Source organism: Ascaphus truei, chromosome 3, assembly GCF_040206685.1.
Source record: "Ascaphus truei isolate aAscTru1 chromosome 3, aAscTru1.hap1, whole genome shotgun sequence".
Classification (NCBI taxonomy): Eukaryota; Metazoa; Chordata; class Amphibia; order Anura; family Ascaphidae; genus Ascaphus; species Ascaphus truei.
In genome coordinates this window covers 417,931,143-417,937,036 of record NC_134485.1, presented here as the reverse complement: position 1 = coordinate 417,937,036, position 5,894 = coordinate 417,931,143, and the positions used below count along the sequence as shown (strand labels likewise).

The 5,894-nt window shown below is 49.8% G+C and overlaps 1 long non-coding RNA gene across 1 annotated transcript; it reads right to left on the bottom strand.

The window, feature by feature from the left end:
* Positions 1-1,383: 1,383 nt before the first annotated feature.
* Positions 1,384-3,442, bottom strand: LOC142491185 (uncharacterized). The gene is made up of 3 exons (XR_012800334.1): positions 3,313-3,442; positions 2,582-2,661; positions 1,384-1,835 (listed from the first exon to the last, which is right to left on the bottom strand). It is a non-coding gene; the product is annotated as an uncharacterized LOC142491185 (long non-coding RNA).
* Positions 3,443-5,894: the final 2,452 nt, after the last annotated feature.

Sequence of the window (5,894 nt, the reverse complement as noted above, 5' to 3'; positions counted from 1 at the left end):
GGCCATTACATATAGCACAGGAAAGTGTAGGGAGGCAGGAAGGCCCCCTAGATGTTGCGCATGTGCAGGAAAGTGGCGCTGCGGCCATTAGTCTAGCGCAGGCGCAGATAGAGAGAGGTAGGCGGTCATTAGAGAGGCGCCCATGCGGTCCTCATAGGGAAAAGCCCCAGAGGGGACTACAACTCCCAGCAGGCTTAGAAGCAGGTGAGCCTTAGATTGCAGGCAGCCAATAGTGTTTACAGCTTCCCCTTCAGAGAGTAGATACATTGTATGGGCAATGTGCTATGAGTCAGTCAGGCTAAGGAGACAGTGGGGGAAGGAAGGGGGGCAGAGAGCTGCGAGCTTCTGCCCTAGGCCAGAAATCCCCCGGGCTAGAGCTGAGGCCCTGACACCCCCTAGTGAGGGTGGGTGTTCATAGGGACAGGCCCTTAGGTAAGGACCCTGTGCCCCTTCAGCTGTAGTTCCTTAGTGCAGGGACAGAGAGAGGCCCTGCTGCAGTTAATTTAGTGCAGGTACTCAGTGATAGTGTTTGCTGCATGTTCCTGTATGCTGTGTTGCTGATCCAGAGACTGTCCTTACGGTGGGATGTCCTGCTGGACCCCATCCCACGCGGAGGTACAGATCAGCGCTGGACCAAGCGGCGCCGGTAGACCCTTTGCGAAGACACCCATGTGCAGGGACACCTGGGCAGGTATTTACACTCTTCCACACGTGCACCAACGTTACCTTGCTCCTCACATGTGACAGGCCTGTTCACACACTTGGGTGGGCTTGGACTCTTTGGATACGGGGTTGGATATGGGCTAAGGCGGGTATAGCCCAGTTAGGGGCAAGGTTATAGCTGCCAGCTAGTGGCAGAGGGTGGCATATATTGTTGTGTATGCTGATGTTGTTGCACTGTTATATTATGAGACTGTGTGTTGTGGTGCTCGTCCAGTAAACCTTTTAGCCATAACCCTGGTGTATGTGGTTTCTGGGTGGGTTCCTATGTTAGGGCCATTCTACATTCCTTTAGAATCCTACATAGGTGGAGGCGCAGACCGACGAGAACGTTCCAGAGAAGCACCCCAGGTTCCCATCAGCGGAGGCTCAGGCCTCCTGTGAACCTGCAGGTATACGCACCACACCTGGTAACATATAGGTTCCCCCTCACATGCACTCTATATGCGATTGGGTGGGGGGAAACCTGTTACATGTGATTGCTGCTTCATTGTTTATTTATTAGTTGTAAAAATAACTCTGTATCCTGACTCTAGTGACTCATATGCACTTTTAACTATAACAGCGGCATTGGGCCACTGGATTATATTATGGAACACATCTATACTAAAGAGCAGAGCACCTGATGGATGAACATATTTTTGTGTCTAAGCAGTGTATAATAAATATGTGCCTGCCCAGGCGGGCTCACGCTTCTCCTGTTTCCTAATGTTTTGGGATTGGTGTAATAGCGGTTGATTCACAAGCTGAATAATTCGGATGATTCTGACAAGCAAAGAAGTGTAGAGATGCAGGAGATTAGTCCTGTGTTGCTGTTTCTGAGGCCCACAGTCACAAAGCTCTGTTACGTGACTTTAAGGATAGGCCTTAACCCCAGGGAACACAACATCCATCCCGCGAGCTCTGATTTACTGGCGGTTTGTGGGTTCAGGCCTTGGAACCTACGGTAAATTACAGCTGCTTCTGACTTGCCGGGGGCAGTATCTTGTGCGCGTCGTAACTACAAGCGTGTCAGTGTCTTGGAAGCGTGCACATTGGTCTCTATGGCAGTGGGTTCTTGGTTGAACATTTCCTTTTGCTTACCGATTAGCATGTTTCTGACCAATAATAGCACTCTGGACATGACAAAGAAAAGTTAAACTTCAACCATCCACCTCTGCAAGCAGAGAAAATCAATTAAGAAACTAGGACGGGTATCTGCCTCCTGTGAAACCAGGTTTAACCACTCCGCTTCTATAAAGCAGATGAATTTTCTTTCCTAGTATTTTTGTATTTTATTTATATTTATAGCAGCAATCTCTTCCTCACCCCCCCCCCTCACCCCCTCCCCTCACCCCCTCCCCTCACCCCCTCCCCTCACCCCATTTTGCATATTGATTCATTTACAGAATCTGAACTGGGGCTAACCCACTTTTTTTTTTTTTTAAGCTCGGGGTACCCTGGAATACTGTAATTATATATATTTTTGGTTTCTGGTGTGTTTCCTGGATATTCATAGATGGTTGCCGGAGTCTCCCAATCTCCGTGGGGGACCAAAGCCAAAATTGATTTTCTGAGTGGGAGAGAGAACTGGCAATTCGAAGGGTAAGTACTGTATCTCAAAGTATGGGGTTCTCAGAGCTAAAAAATAACATGGTTCAACTTCAGAAGACATCTGCTTTAAAAGGGCCCAAAAGCCTGCAGTAAAGTATTCACATAGCACCCCCTGCTGTTTATTTTCACTATGCTCAACCGCACCAGGCACTGAGCTGTTTTCTAAGCAGACTTCAAAACACATGTAACACACTTTCCCCACTCCCCCCAATCGCAGATAGGGACCATGTGTGGGAATACACCTGTGTTACCGTGTGTGGTGCGTTACCTGATTGGCTCACAGAAGGCCTGAACCTCCGCCGCTGGGAACCTGGGGTATACCTGATTCTTCGGATATAGCGCCTCCACCTGTAAGGGATCCCAACAGGGTGAGATGGTCCTCTTACAGGAACAAAAATAATAACGCACGCACACAATATATGCTAGCAACCTTTACTACAAGAGATAACCTTGGTTCTCTGTACCACACAGAAATATACATATAAACATATATAGAAGTTCACCCCACCGGATACCAACATGGGGGTCCCCCAAAGTACCTTGGGTGCTGGGCACCAATTCTCTGATGTCCCTTTCCCTTATGTCCGTGTCCACCCAAAGTGTTGGAGATAGCGCTATCCCGTGAAGTGTTAGTACACTGAATTAGATACCTGCCCGGGGGCTCAGCACGTCAAAACATATATTTCCTGGTGCAGGAACCCGGCCGCTCCATAGGGTCCCTGGCGTCACGTGGCCATCTGCCCCTAAGCCTTCTGGGGGCTGTAGTCCTTTGCAGAGCCTTATGTAATGGCGGCCACGTGCGCGATCGCAACTGCGCACGCGCAACTTAACAATGGCCGTCGCAACTCCCGATTGCTACTGCGCATGCGCGCGCATTTCCAAAATGGCGGCCCCCGCTAGCCGCTAGCACGCCTACTAGCCGCCCCCGATGCACCTCCAACACCCAGCAACCATAAAAAGGGTATCGCTGGAGCCAACAGGGGTACCGGGGCTACACACCTTATCGGTGAAGCTGCTTTATCCTGATCTTCTCAGCCGAGGCTTATTATGTCTCTGATTAGCAGCCATTTTACCACAGGTTTTGGGCTCACTATTTAGGAAAAAACCATCAAATAAGCTGGCTGGACAAAAAACTGGAGAGATAAAATCAGATACTCTATTGCACAGGGAAAAGCAGCACTTTTATAGAGAAATGCGGCATTGTAAGGGTAGTATAGCAAGGTAACTGGCATCAGAGAACAGTGACGTTACTGACTTCTGGACTGAGCCTTTATTTGATTTCAGTGTGCTCTTTTGTTGCCGTGAGAACATATGCTGCTACTGTTTGTTCCATTGAATGTTGGTGTCCGCCTCTCGCTATTCTAGAACAGAAAGGAAAATACTGTAGGAAAAAAAAAACCCCAATTGGGAATACAATATTGGAAATGGAGTGGCAGTACAGTAAGTTACTATACACATGTCACGATTATCTCTAAGGCCTTGATTATACCGGCGGCCTGGCGTGCGCTCTCCCTCCGGGCGATGCGCCACCCGAAACTTGCACTGCAGGCAGGAGGCGACAGGGAGGCGTGGCCATGACGTCACGTGAACGGTTCGCCCTTATTGGCTGAACCGCTCACGTGACGCGGCCGTTGCTTGGAGAAAATCAATTTCCCAGATCTGCTCTAAATTCGCACTCTTGGCCGCTTTGTTCGCGCGCGCAGTTGAAACCATGGATTTGTTTTGGCGTCGTGCGGCCGACCACTTTGGGTATAAGCATGGCCTAAGGCTGCGGTCCCAGTGGCTGCTACAGTGCACGCCTCGGCGTGCGCTGTGCGTTCAACCTCCGCTCCCCCAGTCAGGCTGGTCCTAGTTAGTACCCTGTCGCGCACCTTTCCCCTGCGGTGCGTGACAGGTTTTCAGGCAGGCAGGGAAATTTGATTTCAAAGTTTGCGACGGAGGCGTGGCCACGCCCCCGCCTCAGCCAATGAGAGCGAACCAGCCGCGGGATGTCATGGCCAAGCCCCCGCAAACACACCGCCACGCCCCCTCCCGTCGCAAACCTTCCCTCTCCCCTCAGACCGCTGATCGCGGTGTAGCGCTGTGCACGCACCGCCCCCCCAGCCGGGCGCGCGTGCCACAGTGATGACTGGGGACTCACCCTAAGGCAGCGAAGAAGAGAGGAAGTAGAAAAACAACCAACCCAACCCAAGCCAGGAGCTCAGTCTGTGGTGAAATAAGCTAGACGTTAAATTGAACTCTTCATCAAGGATGCAACCTGCAAATTAACCGCCATGGTAGCCATAATGTTTAGCAGTGAAGATTCTGACTATAAATATCCCCAGTGATTGTTTTCCCAGCTCTGTAATTGAGTTACGGTTTCATACGCGGTGTTATCACCTTTCCCAGCGTTTCACAGGCTGCACGTGGCGTACAAGAAACATTATTATGGCAAAGTTAACATTGAAAAGAGAAATGCAGCCCATGCGCTCAAAATGCTTTCGCAGTAAAACGTTGTTTTTATTTACCCACGGGATCTGTAAAACAAACTAACAACAGAAAAATCCATCTTCACAGAAAGAAAGGACAATTGTGAATGCAGTGTTACCCCGGTGTGTCCCCCAGTGGGGTATACAGCGAGAACGTTTTGGGTCTCCAAATAGGACCCTTTGTCAGCATAGAGGATTCAGCCAAAAGTTAACATTGGGAGAAAAGAAGCCTTATCATGCAAAATGTACAATGTAACTGAATGGATTCGGTCACTTAGATTGTAAGCTCTTCAGGTACAGACTGTTTTCATCCAGTGTTTGCTTTTATTTGGTGCACTTCTCCCCATTTGTTACTTTATAATGTGTAATGGATTTTCTGAACCGGCCTGACCCACCCAATCTCATATTGGCCCCTGTGGTCTAACCAGTCCCCATTACAGTGTGATGTCTGGTGGTGCACCTGTTGGCAACAGGACTCCTGAGTCTCCCGCATGATGTTGTGTGGGGATTGCCAACCCAGACAGGCAGCTGAGGTAGTGTGCTTGAGTCCTACCTAGATCCAGTGCAGCGCCTCCACCTCATCAGGATCCCAGCTTGAGCTTGTGGATGGTCCTGGTGAGGAACTCCTCTGTGGTGCAGCCCCCTGCGTAATCACTCCATACTTACACACGAGGGTATACTTGAACAGGAACATCTTTATTGTTGGATGTGGCTAGCTGCCCTCCACAATGAGTGTATTTAGCCACACATGATTGTCCAGCGGCTTCCCTCTGAAAGGTATATTCCTCCTTGATTAGGGATTCCCTATCCCCGTAGGGATATCTACCCTGTGCCAGGTCCCTGGTCACAGTCTCATAATTCCGCAGCGTATAACATAATCACTCCTACAGCCTAGCAACAACTTCTGAACTCCTAACTTTTGGTCAGTGCTGTGCCTTATGTATCCTCTGGGGGCTGACACAACTCTGACATCACCAACCATGGAGTCAGGGACTGTGACCACTCCCATCCATACATAGGGCACCTCACCAGGGTGTGAGGGCAAACCTCCATAATTACTGCTGGCATGCCCTTAACTTACCAGGCCTTACTGTCAGCAGGAGAGATGACTGC